We start from the raw sequence: 23,073 nt of genomic DNA, 5'->3' as shown, positions 1-23,073 counted from the left end.
GTGCGGAGGAGGGTGGATGTGCTGGAAATGAGATGTTTGAGGACAATATGTGGTGTGAGGTGGTTTGATCAAGTAAGTAATAATAGGGTAATAAAAAGTGGTAATAAAAAGAGTGTGGTTGAGAGAGCAGAAGAGGGTGTTTTGAAATGGTTTGGTCACATGGAGAGGATGAGTGAGGAAAGATTGACCAAGAGGATACATGTGTCAGAGGTGGAGGGAACAAGGAGAAGTGGGAGACAAAATTGGAAGTTGAAAGATGGAGTGAAAAAGATTTTGAGTGATTGGGGCCTGAACATGCAGGAGGGTGAAAGGCGTGCAAGGAATAGAGTGAATTGGAACGATGTGGTATACTGGGGTCGACGTGCTGTCAATGGATTGAACCAGGGCATGTGAAGCATCTAGTGTAAACCATGGAAACTTCTGTAGGGCCTGGATGTGGAAAGGGAGCTGTGGTTTCAGTGCATTATTACATGACAGCTAGAGACTGAGTTTGAACGAATGGGGCCTTTGTTGTCTTTTCTAGCGCTACCTTGCACACATGAGGGGGGAGGGGGTTGTTATTTCATGTGTGGCGAGGTGGCGATGGGGATGAATAAAGGCAGACAGTATGAATTATGTATATGTGTATATATGTATATGTCTGTGTGTATATTTATGTATACGTTGAGATGTATAGGTATGTAATTTGCGTGTGTGGACGTGTATGTATATACATGTGTATGTGGGTGGGTTGGGCCATTCTTTTGTCTGTTTCCTTGCGCTACCTCGGTAATGCAGGAGACAGCGACAAAGCAAAATATAAATAAATAAATAAATAAATAAATATTACACGAAAGTGTGCTTGGGAATTTATTGTGTTTCATTTCCCTGTGGACTCATAGGAAATGAAATACAATAGGTTCCCAAGTGCTTTTTCATGTAATTGTCATATCAAGGGAGATACAAGAAAGAAATATAACAGTCAGATGACGTACAAGGAAGAGGTATAGCTAAGATGCCATTTGGTAAACACTTGTTTACCAAATGGCATCCTAGCTACGTCTCACTACCTGTTATCACTTCCCTTCTTGCCCCCTTCACCAATGTTCTTGTCTTTCGCATGTTATTTACCTTCTTCCAAAATATCTTTTTTTTTTTTTTTTTTTTTTTCATACTATTCGCCGTTTCCCGCGATAGCGAGGTAGCGTTAAGAACAGAGGATTGGGCCTTTTTTGGAATATCCTCACCTGGCCCCCTCTGTTCCTTCTTTTGGAAAATTAAAAAAAAAAAAAGAGAGGGGAGGATTTCCAGCCCCCCGCTCCCTCCCCTTTTAGTCGCCTTCTACGACACGCAGGGAATACGTGGGAAGTATTCTTTCTCCCCTATCCCCAGGGAAAAAAAAAATATCTTTTTATTCTCCCTAAAGTTCAATGGTACTCTCACCCCAACTCTCATTTGCCCTTTTTTTCAACCCTTGCACCTTCCTCCTGCCACTTTCATTTATACATCTCCCAGTCATTTGCACTTCTTCCTTTAAGTATGGTAATAGTATATATAAAATGATTTACAGAAATACAAAATAATTTAAATATTACAAACAGAAAATACACATCCTTCAAAATATATATAAATACTGTTTCATTTTCAATGGGTTACATTTTTGTGCTCTATAATATAACTCTCATATTCAGGAATTCTAATCTCACAGGTTTATGCATGACTCTTCCAGATCTTGTTTTGATTTTCACTGGGATTCCTGAAGGAACCATACAGGATGAACTTGCTTAAGTCAAGACTCTACTTATTTTGGCTTGGAAAACTAATATCACCTTCTCTTTGATTTTCATGTTCTATTAGGTATCTGAACCACAAGTTCACCACAACTCATTTGTCCTAAAGCCTGCTGTGCATTATTCTTACCACACTCACCCAACAATATTATGCTTTAAATCTCATTTGATCAACAGGTCTCCTGACAACTCTATTATCACAAAGCTCTCTCTTCTATGACGGGTTCACTTACTTCCACTACGACTCCTGGTACCCAACCAACTCCCCTATCACTATAATTCTTCACAAACAGTGCATCATTTACCCTAAATTCCCTATGATATTTCACTTTTTCTTTCCCTTTTACCTTTTTTTTTCTTTCAGTCTGGTGTCAGTAGGTCAAGGGAACCCTGTAGATTTCTAACCATTGGCTGGACAACCTCGTTTTGAAGGCTGCTTTTCTCATTTTCTTTAGCCTATTCTTGAATGCTTTAATAGCTCTCAGCCATTCCATAAATTGACCAAATTCATAACTGGCTGACTGGCTTCCATTATCACTAATTAGCAATGAGAGCAGCCCAAGAGAGGTAAAAATATCCCATAACTCCAGATTAGTTGTGAGTGCTGATGTACTATTCAAAATTCTTACTTCTCACCACCGAGGACCAAATACATATGCCCCATAAGTGGTCCTGCAAAATATGCATGTACTAACTCTCCCATGGCAACACAGGGTTTATTTCTATTCACTTGACAAATCTCAGCAGATTCTACCATATACCATTTTGTAAACAAAGTTAGGTACATGAAATTGTTTGATCATAAACTCATTACTTTTGATGACGATTCTCTTTTCACTGAAGTCCCCTTTGATGAAAACATCTCATACCTAAGGAGGAATTTACCTGAGGACAGTGGTTGGTCTGTACTGATAGGTGCATTACACTAGTGTGATGTTAGGATTAAACTTTGGTAAGTACTGGCACCTGATGACGTGGATTGTCTCCATGAAACATGTTGTGCCACATGTACAGAAAAATTATATAAAATAAAATTGTATGAACTCCTTCATAAATTTCATCACAAACTAGTGTGATTATCATATCTACATTTTATATACATATTCTTTCTTTTTCTTTCATACGATTCGCCATTTTCCGCATTAGCGAGGTAGCGTTAAGAACAGAGGGCTGGGCCTTTGAGGGAATATCCTCACCTGGCCCCCTTCTCTGTTCCTTCTTTTGGAAAATTAAAAAGAAAAAAAAAAAAAAAACACGAGAGGGGAGGATTTCCAGCCCCCCGCTCCCTCCCCTTTTAGTCACCTTGTACGACACGCAGGGAATACGTGGGAAGTATTCTTTCTCCCCTATCCCCAGTTGTTGTTCGCTGATGATACAGCACTGGTGGCTGATTCATGTGAGAAACTGCAGAAGCTGGTGACTGAGTTTGGTAAAGTGTGTGGAAGAAGAAAGTTAAGAGTAAATGTGAATAAGAGCAAGGTTATTAGGTACAGTAGGGTTGAGGGTCAAGTCAATTGGGAGGTGAGTTTGAATGGAGAAAAACTGGAGGAAGTGAAGTGTTTTAGATATCTGGGAGTGGATCTGGCAGTGGATGGAACCATGGAAGCGGAAGTGGATCATTGGGGGGGGGGGGGGGGGGGGGAATTCTGGGGGCCTTGAAGAATGTGTGGAAGTCGAGAACATTATCTCGGAAAGCAAAAATGGGTATGTTTGAAGGAATAGTGGTTCCAACAATGTTGTATGGTTGCGAGGCGTGGGCTATGGATAGAGTTGTGCGCAGGAGGATGGATGTGCTGGAAATGAGATGTTTGAGGACAATGTGTGGTGTGAGGTGGTTTGATCGAGTGAGTAACGTAAGGGTAAGAGAGATGTGTGGAAATAAAAAGAGCGTGGTTGAGAGAGCAGAAGAGGGTGTTTTGAAGTGGTTTGGGCACATTGAGAGGATGAGTGAGGAAAGATTGACAAAGAGGATATATGTGTCGGAGGTGGAGGGAACAAGGAGAAGAGGGAGACCAAATTGGAGGTGGAAAGATGGACTGAAAAAGATTTTGTGTGATCAGGGCCTGAACATGCAGGAGGGTGAAAGGAGGGCAAGGAATAGAGTGAATTGGAGCGATGTGGTATACCGGGGTTGACGTGCTGTCAGTGGATTGAATCAAGGCATGTGAAGCGTCTGGGGTAAGCCATGGAAAGCTGTGTAGATATGTATATTTGCGTGTGTGGACGTATGTATATACATGTGTATGGGGGGGGTTGGGCCATTTCTTTTGTCTGTTTCCTTGCGCTACCTCGCAAACGCGGGAGACAGCGACAAAGTATAATAAATAAATAAATATATATATATATATATATATATATATATTTCTTTTCTTTCATACTATTCGCCATTTCCCACGTTAGCAAGGTAGCGTTAAGAACAGAGGACTGGACCTTTGAGGGACTATCCTCACCTGGCCCCCTTCTCTGTTCCTTCTTTTGGAAAATTAAAAAAAAACTGAGAGGGGAGGATTTCCAGCCCCCCGCTCCCTTCCCTTTTAGTCGCCTTCTACGACACGCAGGGAATACGTGGGAAGTATTCTTTCTCCCCTATCCCCAGGGAATTATATATATATATATATATATATATATATATATATATATATATATATATTAAGAATATATGGTGTGGGAGGCAAGTTGTTAGAAGCAGTGAAAAGTTTTTATCGAGGATGTAAGGCATGTGTACGTGTAGGAAGAGAGGAAAGTGATTGGTTCTCAGTGAATGTAGGTTTGCGGCAGGGGTGTGTGATGTCTCCATGGTTATTTAATTTGTTTATGGATGGGGTTGTTAGAGAGGTGAATGCAAGAGTTTTGGAAAGAGGGGCAAGTATGAAGTCTGTTGGGGATGAGAGAGCTTGGGAAGTGAGTCAGTTGTTGTTCGCTGATGATACAGCGCTGGTGGCTGATTCATGTGAGAAACTGCAGAAGCTGGTGACTGAGTTTGGTAAAGTGTGTGGAAGAAGAAAGTTAAGAGTAAATGTGAATAAGAGCAAGGTTATTAGGTACAGTAGGGTTGAGGGTCAAGTCAATTGGGAGGTGAGTTTGAATGGAGAAAAACTGGAGGAAGTGAAGTGTTTTAGATATCTGGGAGTGGATCTGGCAGCAGGTGGAACCATGGAAGCGGAAGTGGATCATAGGTTGGGGGAGGGGGCGAAAATTCTGGGAGCCTTGAAGAATGTGTGGAAGTCGAGGACATTATCTCGGAAAGCAAAAATGGGTATGTTTGAAGGAATAGTGGTTCCAACAATGTTGTATGGTTGCGAGGCGTGGGCTATGGATAGAGTTGTGCGCAGGAGGTTGGAAGTGCTGGAAATGAGATTATGAGGACAATGTCAACCCCGGTATACCACATCGCTCCAATTCACTCTATTCCTTGCCCTCCTTTCACCCTCCTGCATGCTCAGGCCCCGATCACACAAAATCTTTTTCACTCCATCTTTCCACCTCCAATTTGGTCTCCCTCTTCTCCTCGTTCCCTCCACCTCCAACACATATATTCTCTTGGTCAATCTTTCCTCACTCATTCTCTCCATGTGCCCGAACCATTTCAAAACACCCTCTTCTGCTCTCTCAACCACGCTCTTTTTATTTCCACACATCTCTCTTACCCTTACGTTACTTACTCGATCAAACCACCTCACACCACACATTGTCCTCAAACATCTCATTTCCAGCACATCCATCCTCCTGCGCACAACTCTATCCATAGCCCACGCCTCGCAACCATACAACATTGTTGGAACCACTATTCCTTCAAACATACCCATTTTTGCTTTCCGAGATAATGTTCTCGACTTCCACACATTCTTCAAGGCTCCCAGAATTTTCGCCCCCTCCCCCACCCTATGATCCACTTCCGCTTCCATGGTTCCATCCGCTGCCAGATCCACTCCCAGGTATCTAAAACACTTCACTTCCTCCAGTTTTTCTCCATTCAAACTCACCTCCCAATTGACTTGACCCTCAACCCTACTGTACCTAATAACCTTGCTCTTATTCACATTTACTCTTAACTTTCTTCTTTCACACACTTTACCAAACTCAGTCACCAGCTTCTGCAGTTTCTCACATGAATCAGCCACCAGCGCTGTATCATCAGCGAACAACAACTGACTCACTTCCCAAGCTCTCTCATCCCCAACAGACTTCTTACTTGCCCCTTTCCAAAACTCTTGCATTCACCTCCCTAACAACCCCATCCATAAACAAATTAAACAACCATGGAGACATCACACACCCCTGCCGCAAACCTACATTCACTGAGAACCAATCACTTTCCTCTCTTCCTACACGTACACATGCCTTACATCCTCGATAAAAACTTTTCACTGCTTCTAACAACTTGCCTCCCACACCATATATTCTTAATACCTTCCACAGAGCATCTCTATCAACTCTATCATATGCCTTCTCCAGATTCATAAATGCTACATACAAATCCATTTGCTTTTCTAAGTATTTCTCACATACATTCTTCAAAGCAAACACCTGATCCACACATCCTCTACCACTTCTGAAACCACACTGCTCTTCCCCAATCTGATGCTCTGTACATGCCTTCACCCTCTCAATCAATATCCTCCCATATAATTTACCAGGAATACTCAACAAACTTATACCTCTGTAATTTGAGCACTCACTCTTATCCCCTTTGCCTTTGTACAATGGCATTATGCATATATATATATATATATATATATATATATATATATATATATATATATATATATATATATATATATATATGGGGATAGGGGAGAAAGAATACTTCCCACATATTCCCTGCGTGTCGTTCGTACAAGGCAACTAAAAGGGGAGGGAGCGGGGGGCTGGAAATCCTCCCCTCACGTTTTTTTTTTTTAATTTTCCAAAAGAAGGACCAGAGAAGGGGGCCAGGTGAGGATATTCCCTCAATGGCCCAGTCCTCTGTTCTTAATGCTACCTCACTAACCTGGGAAATGGCGAATAGTTTGAAAGAAAGATATATATATATATATATATATATATATATATATATATATATATATATATATATATATATATATATATATATATATATATATATATATCTTTTTTTTTTTTTTTTTTTTATTTTCCAAAAGAAGAAACAGAGGGGGCCAGGTGAGGATATTCCGAAAAAGGCCCAGTCCTCTGTTCTTAACGCTACCTCGCTAACGCGGGAAATGGCGAATAGTTTGAAAAAAAAAAAAAAATATATATATATATATATATATATATATATATATATATATATATATATATATATATATATATATATATATATATATATATATTTTTTTTCAAACTATTCGCCATTTCCCGCGTTAGCGAGGTAGCGTTAAGAACAGAGGACTGGGCCTTTTTCGGAATATACTCACCTGGCCCCCTCTGTTTCTTCTTTTGGAAAATCAAAAAAAAAAAAACGAGAGAGGAGGATTTCCAGCCCCCCGCTCCCTCCCCTTTTAGTCGCCTTCTACGACACGCAGGGAATACGAGGGAAGTATTCTTAATCCCCTATCCCCAGGGATAGAGGATTAAGATATATATATATATGGAGGAAGTGAAGTGTTTTAGATATCTGGGAGTGGATCTGGCAGCGGATGGAACCATGGAAGCGGAAGTGGATCATAGGGTGGGGGAGGGGGCGAAAATCCTGGGGGCCTTGAAGAATGTGTGGAAGTCGAGAACATTATCTCGGAAAGCAAAAATGGGTATGTTTGAAGGAATAGTGGTTCCAACAATGTTGTATGGTTGCGAGGCGTGGGCTATGGATAGAGTTGTGCGCAGGAGGATGGATGTGCTGGAAATGAGATGCTTGAGGACAATGTGTGGTGTGAGGTGGTTTGATCGAGTAAGTAACGTAAGGGTAAGAGAGATGTGTGGAAATAAAAAGAGCCTGGTTGAGAGAGCAGAAGAGGGTGTTTTGAAATGGTTTGGGCACATGGAGAGAATGAGTGAGGAAAGATTGACCAAGAGGATATATGTGTCGGAGGTGGAAGGAACGAGGAGAAGAGGGAGACCAAATTGGAGGTGGAAAGATGGAGTGAAAAAGATTTTGTGTGATCGGGGCCTGAACATGCAGGAGGGTGAAAGGAGGGCAAGGAATAGAGTGAATTGGAGCGATGTGGTATACCGGGGTTGACGTGCTGTCAGTGGATTGAATCAGGGCATGTGAAGCGTCTGGGGTAAACCATGGAAAGCTGTGTAGGTATGTATATTTGCGTGTGTGGACGTATGTATATACATGTGTATGGGGGTGGGTTGGGCCATTTCTTTCGTCTGTTTCCTTGCGCTACCTCGCAAACGCGGGAGACAGCGGAAAAAAAAAAAAACATATATATATATATATATATTTCATTTTATTTATTTTATTTTGCTTTGTCGCTGTCTCCCGCGTTAGCGAGGTAGCACAAGGAAACAGACGAAAGAATGGCCCAACCCAACCACATACACATGTATATACATACACGTCCACACACGCAAATATACATACCTATACATCTCAATGTGTACACATATATACACACACAGACATATACATATATACACATGTACATAATTCATACTGTCTGCTTTTATTCACTCCCATCGCCACCTCGCCACACATGGAAAAACAAACCCCTCCCCCCTCATGTGTGCGAGGTAGCGCTAGGAAAAGCCAACAAAGACCCCATTCATTCACACTCAGTCTCTAGTTGTCATGTAATAATGCACCGAAACCACAGCTCCCTTTCCACATCGAGGCCCCACAGAACTTTCCATGGTTTACCCCAGACACTTCACATGCCCTGGTTCACTCCATTGACAGCACATCAACCCCGGTATACCACATCGTTCCAATTCACTCTGTTCCTTGCACGCCTTTCACCCTCCTGCATATATATATATATATATATATATATATATATATATATATATATATATATATATATATATATATATATATATATATATATCTTTCTTTCAAACCATTCGCCATTTCCCGGGTTAGTGAGGTAGCATTAAGAACAGAGGACTGGGCCTTTGAGGGAATATCCTCACCTGGCCCCCTTCTCTGGTCCTTCTTTTGGAAAATTAAAAAAAAAACAAGAGGGGAGGATTTCCAGCCCCCCGCTCCCTCCCCTTTTAGTTGCCTTGTACGAACGACACGCAGGGAATACGTGGGAAGTATTCTTTCTCCCCTATCCCCATATATATATATATATATATATATATATATATATATATATATATATACACATATTTCATTTTATTTATCTTATTTTGCTTTGTCGCTGTCTCCCGCGTTAGCGAGGTAGCACAAGGAAACAGACGAAAGAATGGCCCAACCCAACCACATACACATGTATATACATACACGTCCACACACGCAAATATACATACCTATACATCTCAATGTACACATATATATACACACACAGACATATACATATATACACATGTACATAATTCATACTGTCTGCCTTTATTTGTTCCCATCGCCACCCAGCCACACATGGAATAACAACCCCCTCCCCCTTCATGTGTGCGAGGTAGCGCTAGGAAAAGACACCAAAGGCCCCATTCGTTCACAGTCAGTCTCTAGCTGTCATGTAATAATGCACCGAAACCACAGCACCCTTTCCATGGTTTACCCCAAATGCTTCACATGCCCTGGTTCAATCTATTGACAGCACGTTGACCCTGGTATACCACATCGTTTCAATTCACTCTATTCCTTGCACGCCTTTCACCCTCCTGCATGTTCAGGCCCCAATCACTCAAAATCTTTTTCACTCCATCTTTCCACCTCCAATTTGGTCTCCCACTTCTCCTTGTTCCCTCCACCTCTGACACATATATCCTCTTGGTCAATCTTTCCACACTCATTCTCTCCATGTGACCAAACTATTTCAAAACACCCTCTTCTGCTCTCTCAACCACACTCTTTATTACCACACATCTCTCTTACCCTATTGTTACTTACTCGATCAAACCACCTCACACCGCATATTGTCCTCAAACATCTCATTTCCAGCACATCCACCCTCCTGCGTACAACTCTATCCATAGCCCACGCCTCGCAACCATACAATATTGTTGGAACCACTATTCCTTCAAACATACCCATTTTTGCTTTCAGAGATAATATTTTTGACTTCCACACATTCTTCAATTATATATATATATATATATATATATATATATATATATATATATATATATATATATATATATATAATTCATTATCCCTGGGATAGGGGAGAAAGAATACTTCCCATATATTCCCTGCGTGTCATAGAAGGCGACTAAAAGGGGATGGAGTGGGGGGCTGGAAATCTTTCCATCTCGTTTTTAACTTCCCAAAAGAAGGAACAGAGAAGAGGGCTCAGTCCTCTGTTCTTAACGCTACCTCGCTAATGAGGGAAATGGCAAATAGTATGAAAAAAAATATATATAATTTATATATTGAAATGTATATATGCACAAATTATATATGTAATATAAGTAAGTGTGTGGCGAGGGTACGTGCAAACAAGGATGCAAGTGTAAGTCCTATAGATGCAGTACTCCCTGCACAAAGTATACATCCATAAGCAGCTGCTCAATGAAGGAAGACTGTGCTAAGAACTGTACCAAGCCTTGCAAATGTTGCCGTTAGGCCTTCTAGCATGGCCTCGGGAATGGCGGTATGGGTAGAGGCTGTGATTGTGGAAGGATAGTTAAACTACTAGGGATGTGTAAGCAATAACTACAGCAGGGCACCAACAGATAATGTGTCCAGCCTTAACTAAGCAGATTAGTGATGGGTTGTTGGGCTTGCAGCTATTGACTGGTACCAATTTTGTTTTAGTCAATGACCTTTATACCCTTATGTTCATGGTATCCATGTCCAACACTTTTACACATTTTTTTCTAATTATACTTAACTGCTGCTTCCCGCGTCAGCGAGGTAGCACAAGGAAAGAGAGGAAGAATGGCCCAACCACCCACATATACACATATATACCTAAACGCCTATATACAAACATATATACATTTCAACGTATACATACACATACAGACATACATATATACACATGTACACATATTTGATGCCTTCATCCATTCCTGTTACTACCCCGCCACACATGAAATAGCATCCTGCCCACCTCCCTTCCAGCAAGGTACACAGAGAAGAGGGAGTGAAAGCAAGACAAGGCAAGGCGGCGGGTTTGGATAGTTTTGCAGTGGAATTTATTAAAAAAAGGGGATGACTGTGTTGTTGATTGGCTGGTAAGGATATTCAATGTATGTATGGATCATGATGAGGTGCCTGTGGATTGGCGGAATGCTTGCACAGTGCCATTGTACAAAGGGGATAAAAGTGAGTGCTCAAATTACAGAGGTATAAGTTTGTTGAGTATTCCAGGGAAATTATATGGGAGGGTATTGATTGAGAGGGTGAAGGCATGAACAGAGCATCAGATTGGGGAAGAGCAGTGCGGTTTCAGAAGTGGTAGAGGATGTGTGGATCAGTTGTTTGCTTTGAAGAATGTACGTGAGAAATACTTAGAAAAGCAAATGGATTTGTATGTAGCATTTATGGATCTGGAGAAGGCATATGATAGAGTTGATAGAGATGCTCTGTGGAAGGTGTTAAGAATATATGGTGTGGGAGGCAAGTTGTTAGAAGCAGTGAAAAGTTTTTATCGAGGATGTAAGGCATGTGTATGTGTAGGAAGGGAGGAAAGTGATTGGTTCTCAGTGAATGTAGGTTTGTGGCAGGGGTGTGTGATGTCTCCATGGTTGTTTAATTTGTTTATAGATGGGGTTGTTAGGGAGGTGAACGCAAGAGTTTTGGAAAGAGGGGCAAGTATGCAGTCTGTTGTGGATGAGAGAGTTTGGAAGTGAATCAGTTGTTGTTCGCTGATGATACAGCGCTGGTGGCTGATTCATGCGAGAAACTGCAGAAGCTGGTGACTGAGTTTGGTAAAGTGTGTGAAAGAAGAAAGTTGAGAGTAAATGTGAATAAGAGCAAGGTTATTAGGTACAGTAGGGTTGAGGGTCAAGTCAATTGGGAGGTAAGTTTGAATGGAGAAAAACTGGAGGAAGTAAAGTGTTTTAGATATCTGGGAGTGGGTCTGGCAGCGGATGGAACCATGGAAGCAGAAGTGAGTCATAGGGTGTGGGAGGGGGCGAAAATTCTGGGAGCCTTGACGAATGTTTGGAAGTCGAGAACATTATCTCGGAAAGCAAAAATGGGTATGTTTGAAAGAATAGGGGTTCCAACAATGTTGTATGGTTGCGAGGCATGGGCTATGGATATAGAGTTGTGCGCAAGAGGGTGGATGTGCTGGAAATGAGATGTTTGAGGACAATATGTGGTGTGAGGTGGTTTGATCGAGTAAGTAATGTAAGGGTAAGTGATGTGTGGTCATAAAAAGAGTGTGGATGAAAGAGCAGAAGAGGGTGTTTTGAAATGGTTTGGTCACATGGTGAGAATGAGTGAGGAAAGATTGACCAAGAGGATATATGTGTCAGAGGTGGAGGGAACGAGGAGAAGTGGGAGACCAAATTGGAGGTGGAAAGATGGAGTGAAAAAGATTTTGAGTGATTGGGGCCTGAACATGCAGGAGGGTGAAAGGCGTGCAAGGAATAGAGTGTATTGGAACGATTTGGTATACCGGAGTCGACGTGCTGTTAGGGGATTGAATCAGGGCATGTGAAGCGTCTGGGGTAAACCACGGAAAGTTCTGTGGGGCCTGGATGTGGAAAGGGAGCTGTGGTTTCGATGCATTATTACATGACAGCTAGAGACTGAGTGTGAATGAATGGGGCCTTTGTTGTCTTTTCCTAGGGCTACCTCGCACACATGAGGGGGGAGGGGGTTGTTATTCCACTTTCCAAGCTCTCTCATCCACAACAGACTGCATACTTGCCCCTCTTTCCAAAACTCTCTTGCATTCACCTCCCCAACAACCCCATCCATAAACAAATTAAACAACCATGGAGACATCACACACCCCTGCCGCAAACCTACATTCACTGAGAACCAATCACTTTCCTCTCTTCCTACACGTACACATGCCTTACAGCCTCGATAAAAACTTTTCACTGCTTCTAACAACTTCCCTCCCACACCATATATTCTTAATACCTTCCACAGAGCATCTCTATCAACTCTATCATATGCCTTCTCCACATCCATAAATGCTACATACAAATCCATTTGCTTTTCTAAGTATTTCTCACACACAGTCTTCAAAGCAAACACCTGATCCACACATCCTCTACCACTTCTGAAACCACACTGCTCTTCCCCAATCTGATGCTCTGTACATGCCTTCACCCTCTCAATCCTCCCATATAATTTCCCAGGAATACTCAACAAACTTATACCTATGTAATTTGAGCACTCACTTTTATCCCCTTTGCCTTTGTACAATGGCACTATGCAAGCATTCTGCCAATCCTCAGGTACCTCACCATGAGTCTTACATGCATTAAATAACCTTACCAACCAGCCAACAATACAGTCACCCCATTTTTTTAATAAATTCCACTGCAATACCATCCAAAGCCTTGCCAGCTTTCATCTTCCGCAAAGCTTTTACTACCTCTTCTCTGTTTACGAAATCATTCTCCCTAACCCTCTCACTTTGCCCACCACCTCAACCAAAACACCCTATATCTGCCACTCTATCATCAAACACATTCAACAAACCTTCAAAATACTCACTCCATTTCCTTCTCGCATCATCACTACTTGTTATCACCTCCCCATTAGCCCTCTTCACTGAAGTTCCCATTGGTTCCCTTGTCCCTTTACCTCCTTCCGAAACATCTTTTTATTCTCCCTAAAATTTAATGATACTCTCTCATCCCAACTCTCATTTGCCCTCTTTTTCACCTATTGCACCTTTCTCTTGACCTCCTGCCTCTTTCTGTTATACATCTACCCCTCATTTGCATTATTTCCCTGCAAAAATCGTCCAAATGCCTCCCTAGCGAGGTTATTAGGTACAGTAGGGTTGAGGGACAAGTCAACTGGGAGGTAAGTTTGAATGGAGAAAAACTGGAGGAAGTGAAGTGTTTTAGATATCTGGAAGTGGATTTAGCAGCAGATGGAACCATGGAAGCAGAAGTGAATCATAGGGTGGGGGAGGGGGCAAAAGTTCTGGGAGCGTTGAAGAATGTCAAGAACACTGAATGAAGTCAAGAACATTATCTCGGAAAGCAAAAATGGGTATGTTTGAAGGAATAGTGGTTCTAACAATGATATATGGTTGGAAGGCGTGGGCTATGGATAGAGTTGTGCACAGGAGGGTGGATGTGCTGGAAATGAGATGTTTGAGGACAATAAGTGGTGTGAGGTGGTTTGATCGAGTAAATAATAATAGGGCAAGAGAGATGTGTGGTAATAAAAAGAGTGTGGTTGAGAGAGTAGAAGAGGTTGTTTTGAAATGGTTTGGTCACATGGAGAGAATGAGTGAGGAAAGACTGACCAAGAGGATATACGTGTCAGAGGTGGAGGGAACGAGGAGAAGTGGGAGACCAAATTGGAGGTGGAAAGGCATGCATGGAATAGAGTGAATTGGAACGATGTGGTATACCGGGGTAGACGTGCTGTCAATGGATTGAACCCGGGCATGTGAAGCGTCTGGGGTAAACCATGGAAAGTTCTGTGGGGCATGGATGTGGAAAGGGAGCTGTGGTTTCGGTGCATTATTACATGACAGCTAGAGACTGAGTGTGAATGGATGTGGCCTTTGTTGTCTCTTCCTAGGACTTCCTCGCACACATGAGGGGGCAGGGTTTGTTATTTCATGTGTGGCGGGGTGGCGATGGGAATGAATAGGGGCAGACAGTATGAATTATGTACATGTGTATATACACATGTACATGTCTATGTCTGTGTGTATACATTGAGATGTATAGGTATGTATATGTGCTGTGTGGACGTGTATGTATATATGTGCATGTGGGTGGGTTGGGCCATTCTTTCATCTGTTTCCTTGAGCTACCTCACTAATGCGGGAGACAGCGACAAAGCAAAATATATATATATATATATATATATATATATATATATATATATATATATATATATATATATATATATATATATTGCTACCTCGCTAATGCGGGAAATGGCGAATAGTATGAAAGAAATATATATATAGGGTCTTGATCTCCCGAATGAGGCAATGCAGTGAGATGTTGCAGAAAGCATTAGCCTGAGTATGTTTTGAGCACCCAGTACGCCTACAAATCTCACATGTACTCACATGTACTCCAGGCATGAATTTGGGCTTTTTTTCTTAGAAATGTAAGACACAACATTATGAAGTGCAGGTGGAAGAAATACATTGCTAGAAGCAAAACTTCCAGAATGAAGTGACAGCCTGAAATAGTAAAGGAACATCATTCACTCAAAATGGCGTGAGGTACATTGCGGTAGATTTTTGGCTGTGTATCATCTTGGAAAATATACAGGGGGAAAACAATGTCTTTTATGGACACTGCACTTAAAAATATAAAAGATCTTCAGTAAATAAAAATATTATGGTTTAATATGGTATCATCTAGAAGTAAGTGATAGACTGATTGATTTTTGTTGTTCATGAAGGTATTATCCGTGTTACAGAAAGATTTTCCTTTTACTTTTTTAGTTCAGCCAGCATGGATGTAAGGCACAAAATCTTAAGACATCACGCCTTCCTTCAGGTATCACTCACCACCCTCCCATCTTCCAATACTTTTAGTACTGTTCCCAGCGTGTTTTTCTTTTTATTTCCCAACTTTTGTCTGCTCCCATTAAACTTCCTAAGGCAACCATCCATCTTTTTATATAATAATGGGGATAGGGGAGAAAGAATAGTTCCCATGTATTCCTGTGTGTCATAGAAGGCAACTAAAGGGGGAGGTGGAAATCCTCCCCTCATTTTCAATTTTCCAAAATAAGGAACAGAGAAAGGGCCAAGTGAGGATATTCCCTTGAAGGCTCAGTCCTCTGTTCTTAACGCCACTTTTTTTTTTTACACTTAATCACCTTTCTTCTGCATTAGTGAGGTAGCACAAGGAAACAGGTGAAAGAATGCCCCAACCCAACCACATACACATGTGTATATATATATATATATTTATATATATATATATATATATATATATATATATATATATATATATATATATATATATATATATATATATATATCCCTGGGGATAGGGGAGAAAGAATACTTCCCACGTATTCCCTGCGTGTCGTAGAAGGCGACTAAAAGGGGAGGGAGCGGGTGGCTGGAAATCCTCCCCTCTCATTTTTTTTTTTCAATTTTCCAAAAGAAGGAACAGAGAAGGGGGGCCAGGTGAGGATATTCCCTCAAAGGCCCAGTCCTCTGTTCTTAACGCTACCTCGCTAATGCGGGAAATGGCGAATAGTATGAAAGAAAAGATATATATATATATATATATATATATATATATATATATATATATATATATATACAAAACTTATACCTCTGTAATTTGAGCACTCACTCTTATCCCCTTTGCCTTTGTACAATGGCACTATGCACGCATTCCGCCAATCCTCAGGCACCTCACCATGAGTCATACATACATTAAATAACCTTACCAACCAGTCAATAATACAGTCACCCCCTTTTAATAAATTCCACTGCAATACCATCCAAACCTGCTGCCTTGCCGGCTTTCATCTTCCGCAAAGCTTTCACTACCTCTTCTCTGTTTACCAAATCATTTTCCCTAAGTGAGAGGGTTAGGGAAAATGATTTGGTAAACAGAGAAGAGGTAGTGAAAGCTTTGCGGAAGATGAAAGCCGGCAAGGCAGCAGGTTTGGATGGTATTGCAGTGGAATTTATTAAAAAAGGGGGTGACTGTATTATTGACTGGTTGGTAAGGTTATTTAATGTATGTGACTCATGGTGAGGTGCCTGAGGATTGGCGGAATGCGTGCATAGTGCCATTGTACAAAGGCAAAGGGGATAAGAGTGAGTGCTCAAATTACAGAGGTATAAGTTTGTTGAGTATTCCTGGTAAATTATATGGGATGGTATTGATTGAGAGGGTGAAGGCATGTACAGAGCATCAGATTGGGGAAGAGCAGTGTGGTTTCAGAAGTGGTAGAGGATGTGTGGATCAGGTGTTTGCTTTGAAGAATGTATGTGAGAAATACTTAGAAAAGCAAATGGATTTGTATGTAGCATTTATGGATCTGGAGAAGGCATATGATAGAGTTGATAGAGATGCTCTGTGGAAGGTATTAAGAATATATGGTGTGGGAGGAAAGTTGTTAGAAGCAGTGAAAAGTTTTTATCGAGGATGTAAGGCATGTGTACGTGTAGGAAGAGAGGAAAGTGATTGGTTCTCAGTGAATGTAGGTTTGTGGCAGGGGTGTGTGATGTCTCCATGGTTGTTTAATTTGTTTATGGATGGGGTTGTTAGGGAGGTAAATGCAAGAGTTTTGGAAAGAGGGGCAAGTATGAAGTCTGTTGGGGATGAGAGAGCTTGGGAAGTGAGTCAGTTGTTGTTCGCTGATGATACAGCGCTGGTGGCTGATTCATGTGAGAAACTGCAGAAGCTGGTGACTGAGTTTGGTAAAGTGTGTGGAAGAAGAAAGTTAAGAGTAAATGTGAATAAGAGCAAGGTTATTAGGTACAGTAGGGTTGAGGGTCAAGTCAATTGGGAGGTGAGTTTGAATGGAGAAAAACTGGAGGAAGTGTAGTGTTTTAGATATCTGGGAGTGGATCTGACAGTGGATGGAACCATGGAAGCGGAAGTGGATCATAGGGTGGGGGAGGGGGCGAAAATTCTGGGGGCCTTGAAGAATGTGTGGAAGTCGAGAACATTATCTCGGAAAGCAAAAATGGGTATGTTTGAAGGAATAGTGGTTCCAACAATGTTGTATGGTTGCGAGGCGTGGGCTATGGATAGAGTTGTGCGCAGGAGGATGGATGTGCTGGAAATGAGATGTTTGAGGACAATGTGTGGTGTGAGGTGGTTTGATCGAGTGAGTAACGTAAGGGTAAGAGAGATGTGTGGAAATAAAAAGAGCATGGTTGAGAGAGCAGAAGAGGGTGTTTTGAAGTGGTTTGGGCACATGGAGAAGAAGGAGACCAAATTGGAGGTGGAAAGATGGAGTGAAAAAGATTTTGTGTGATCGGGGCCTGAACATGCAGGAGGGTGAAAGGAGGGCAAGGAATAGAGTTAACTGGAGCGATGTGGTATACCGGGGTTGACGTGCTGTCAGTGGATTGAATCAAGGCATGTGAAGCGTCGTAAACCATGGAAAGCTGTGTAGGTATGTATATTTGCGTGTGTGGACGTATGTATATACATGTGTATGGGGGGGGGGGCATTTCTTTCGTCTGTTTCCTTGCGCTACCTAGCAAACGCGGGAGACAGCGACAAAGTATAATAAAATAAATAAATAATATATATACATGCACATACACATAAATTTCAACGTATACATACAGACTTAATACCTTCATCCCATCCTGTTGCCACCCCAGCGAGGTAACACCAGGAAAGGACACAAAAAAATGCCACATTCATTCATACTGTCTCTAGCTGCCATCTGTAATGCACTGAAAACCACAGCTACCTTTCCACATCCAGGCCCCACAGACCTTTCCATGGTTTCTAACATGCTTCACATGCCCTGGTTCAATCCATTGACCCCAATATACCATGTACTTCCAATTCACTCTATTCCTTGCACGTCTTTCACCCTCCTGTCTGTTCAGGCCCCGATCGCTAAAAGTCTTTTTCACTCCATCCATCCAACTCCAGTTTGTTGAGTATTCCTGAGAAATTCTAAGGGGAGGGTACTGACTGAGAGGGTAAAGGCATGTACAGAGCATCAGACTGGGGAAGAGCAGTGTGGTTTCACAAGTGGTAGAGGATGTGTGGATCAGGTGTTTGCTTTGAAGAACATATGTGAGACATACTCAGAAAAACAGATGGATTTATATGTAGCATCTATGGAGGAGGCATATGATAAGGTTGATAGAGATGCTTTGTGAAAGGTATTAGGAATATATGGTGTGGGAGGTAAGTTGCTAGAAGCAGTGAAAAGTTTTTACCAAGGATGTAAGGCATGTGTACGAGTAGGTAGAGAGGAAAGATTGGTTTCCAGTGAATATTGGCTTGTGGCAGGGGTGTGTGATGTCTCCATGGTTGTTTAATTTTTTATAGATGGGGAGGTTAGGGAGGTGAATGCAAGAGTAGTGGAGAAAGGGGCAAGTATGCAGTATGTTGTGAATGAAAGGGCTTGGGACATGAGTCAGTTGTTGTTTGCTGATGATACAGTGCTTGTGGCTGATTTGGGTGAAAAACTGCAGTTGATGACTGAGTTTGGTAAAGTGTGAAAGAAGAAAGCTGGGAGGTAAATTTGAATGGAGAAAAACTCAAGGATTTAGCAGCGGATGGAACAGTGGAAGCGGAAGTCAGTCACAGGGTGGGGGAGCGCTGAAAAATGTGTGGAAGGTGAGAATGTTATCTCGGAGAGCAAAAACGGGTATGTTTCAAGGAATAGGGGTTCCAACAATGTTATACAGTTGTGAGGCATGGACTATAGATAGGGCTATGCGGCGGAGGGTGGATGTATTGGAAATGAAATGTTTGAGGACAATATGTGGTGTAAGGTAAGTAATGAAAGGATAAGAGAGATGTGTGGTAATAAAAAGAGTGTGGTTGAGAGAGCAGAAGAGGGTGTATTGAAATGGTTTGGTCACATAAAGAGAATGAGTGAGGAAAGATTGACAAAGAGGTTATATATGTCAGACGTTGAGAAAACGAGAAGTGTGAGACCAAATGGGGGTGGAAGGAAGGAGTGAAAAAGATTTTGAGTGATCGAGGCCTGAACATGCAGGAGGGTGAGAGGCGTGCAAGGAATAGAGTGAATTGGAATGATGTGGTATACTGGGGTTGATGTGCTGTCAATGGATTGAACTATGGCATGTGAAGTGTCTGGGGTAAACCATGGAAAGTTTTGTGGGGCCTGGATGTGGAAAGGGAGCTGTGGTTTCGGTGCATTATACATGAGAGCTAGAGACTGAATGTGAACGAATGTGGCCTTTGTTGTCTTTTCCTACTCCTACCTCACGCACATGCAGGGGAGAGGGTTGTCATTTCATGTGTGGAGATGGGAAGGAATAAGGGCAGACAGTATATTTCTTTGTGTGTATATATATGTGTACTTTGAGGTGTGTATGAGTGTGTGTGGACATGTATGTATAAACGTGTATGTGGGTGGGTTGGGCCATTCTTTTGCCTGTTTCTGTGCGCAATACCATCCAAACCCGCTGCCTTGCCGGCTGTCATCTTCCGCAAAGCTTTTTACAACACTCTTCTGCATTTACTAAATCATTCTCCCTAACCCTCTCATTTTGCACACCACCTCAACCAAAACACCTTATATCTGCCACTCTATCATCAAACACATTCAACAAATCTTCAAAATACTCACTCCATCTCCTCACATCACCACTACTTGTTATCACCTCCCCATTTGCCCCCTTCACTGATGTTCCCATTTGTTCCCTTGTCTTATGCACTTTATTTACCTCCTTCCAAAACATCTTTTTATTCTCCCTAAAATTTAATGATACTCTCTCACCCCAACTCTTATTTGCCCTCTTTTTCACCTCTTGCACCTTTCTCTTGACCTCCTGCCTCTTTCTTTTATACATCTCCCAGTCATTTGCATTTTTTCCCTGCAAAAATCATCCAAATGCCTCTCTCTTCTCTTTCACTAATAATCTTACCTCTTCATCCCACCACTCACTACCCTTTCTAATCTGCCCACCTCCCACGCTTCTCATGCCATCACTGCTTCCCTAAATGCATCCCATTCCTCCCCCACTCCCCTTACGTCCTTTGTTCTCACCTTTTTCCATTCTGTACTCAATCTCTCCTGGTACTTCCTCATACAAGTCTCCTTCCCAATCTCACTTACTCTCATCACTCTGTTCACCCCAACATTCTCTCTTCTTTTCTAAAAACCTCCACAAATCTTCACTTTCACCTCCACAAGATACAGACATCCCTCCAGTTGCACCTCTCAGCACATTAACATCCAAAAGTCTCTCTTTCGCGAGCCTATCAATTAACACATAATCCAATAACGCTCTCTGGCCATCTCTCCTACTTACATACATATACTTATGTATATCTCTCTTTTTAAACCAGGTATTCCTAATCACCAGTCCTTTCTCAGCACACAAATGTACAAGCTCTTCACCATTTCCATTTACAACACTGAACACCCCATGTACACCAATTATTCCCTTAATTGCCACGTTACACACATTTGCATTCAAATCACCAGTCACTATAACCTGGTCTCATGCATCAAAACTACTAACACATTCACTCAGCTGCTCCCAAAACACTTGCCTCTCATGATCTTTCTTCTCATGCCCAGGTGCATATGCACTAATAATCACCCATCTCTCTCCATCCACTTTCAGTTTTACCCATATCAATCTAGAGTTTACTTTCTTACACTATATCACATACTCACACCACTCCTGTTTCAGGAGTAGTGCTCTTGTCCTCCCACTAACCCGACTTTACTCCCAAGACATTCCCAAACCCTTAACCCTTGTTTCACTCAGAGCCAAAACATCCAGGTGTCTTCCTCAAACCTATCTCTCCTTTTCTCTCATCTTGGTTACGTCCACACACATTTAGACACCCCAATCTGAGCCTTCGAGGAGGATGAGCACTCCCCGCGTGACTCCTTCTTCTGTTTTCCCTTTTAGAATGTTAAAATATATATAGAAAGAGAGGGTGTTGATCTCCTGAATGAGGCAATCCAGTGATGAGATGTTGCAGAAAGCATTTACCTGAGTATGTGTTTTGAGTACCCAGTACACCTACAAATCTCACGTGTACTCACAAGTTTTGTTTCCAGGCATGAATTTGGGCTTTTTTCTTCTTAGAAATGTAAGACCCAAGATTATGAAGTGTAGGTGGAAGAAATACATTGCTAGAAGCAAAATTTCCAAAATGAAGTGACAGCCTGAAATAGTAAAGAAGGAACATCATTCACTCAAAATAGTGTGAAGTACATTACGGCAGGTTTTTGGTGTTCAAACTATTTTCATCAACCAGATGATTTCACCCAGAGAGTGTCATATGCTTTTACCCACAATTCACTTTAGCTATGTATCACCTTGGAAAATATACAATGTCTTTTATGGACACTGTACTTTAAAATATAAAAGATCTTCAGTAAATAAAAATATTATGGTTTAATATGATATTATCTAGAAGTATGTGATAGATCAATTGATCTTTGTTGTTCATGACAGTATTACTACTGTTACAGAGATTTTTCTTTTAGTTAGTAGTTCTATAGCTGCATTCACAGTTCAGCCAGCATGGATGTAAGGCACAAAATCTTAGACATCACGCTTTCCTTCAGATATCATTCACCCCCTCTCCCCCAATCTTCCTATATTTCTAGTACTGTTCCCATAGTGTTTTTCTTTTTATTTCCCAACTTTTGTCTGCTCCTAGGGTAACCATCCATATTTATATATAGAAATGATATCATTCACCCCCTCTCCCCCAATCTTCCTATATTTCTAGTACTGTTCCCATAGTGTTTTTCTTTTTATTTCCCAACTTTTGTCTGCTCCTAGGGTAACCATCCATATTTATATATAGAAATGGGGATAGGGGAGAAAAAATAGTTCCTATGTATTCTTGCATGACATAGAAGGCAACTAAAGGAGGAGAGAGTGGGGAGCTGGAAATCCTTCCATCTCATTTTCAATTTTCCAAAAGAAGGAACAGAGAGGGGGGCCAAGTGAGGATATTCACTCGAAGGCTCAGTCCTCTGTTCTTGACGCCACTTTTTTTTTATACTTAATCACCGTCTCCCACATTAGTGAGGTAGTGCAAAGAAACAGATGAAAGAATGGCCCAGCCCACCCACATACACATTTATATACATAAACGGCCACACATGCACATATACATACATATAAATTTCAACATATACATATTTTATATTTTTATTATACTTTGTCGCTGTCTCCCGCGTTTGCGAGGTAGCGCAAGGAAACAGACGAAAGAAATGGCCCAACCCCCCCCCCCCCATACACATGTATATACATTCGTCCACACACGCAAATATACATACCTACACAGCTTTCCATGGTTTACCCCAGACGCTTCACATGCCTTGATTCAATCCACTGACAGCACGTCAACCCTGGTATACCACATCGCTCCAATTCACTCTATTCCTTGCCCTCCTTTCACC

General features: G+C 41.6%; 1 protein-coding gene across 7 annotated transcripts in view; it reads right to left on the bottom strand.

The window, feature by feature from the left end:
• The window catches only part of LOC139761635 (innexin shaking-B-like), a 637,836-nt gene that overhangs the window by 13,789 nt on the left and 600,974 nt on the right, over positions 1–23,073 (bottom strand). Inside the window, exons 5-6 of one of the 7 annotated variants that reach the window (XM_071685920.1) lie at positions 21,700–21,822; positions 15,059–15,175 (exon numbers count right to left, since the gene is read on the bottom strand). The exons of 4 other annotated variants lie outside the window; for them this stretch is intronic. The gene's annotated coding sequence lies outside the window, so the exon portion shown is untranslated. The remainder of the gene's footprint in view (positions 1–15,058; positions 15,176–21,699; positions 21,823–23,073) is intronic. 2 more of the 7 variants (XM_071685918.1, XM_071685921.1) reach the window with 2 other exon arrangements.

Source organism: Panulirus ornatus, chromosome 41 (assembly GCF_036320965.1).
Source record: "Panulirus ornatus isolate Po-2019 chromosome 41, ASM3632096v1, whole genome shotgun sequence".
Classification (NCBI taxonomy): domain Eukaryota; kingdom Metazoa; phylum Arthropoda; class Malacostraca; order Decapoda; family Palinuridae; genus Panulirus; species Panulirus ornatus.
The sequence above is the reverse complement of the archived record's forward strand: the minus strand, read 5'-3'. Positions and strand labels throughout refer to the sequence as shown.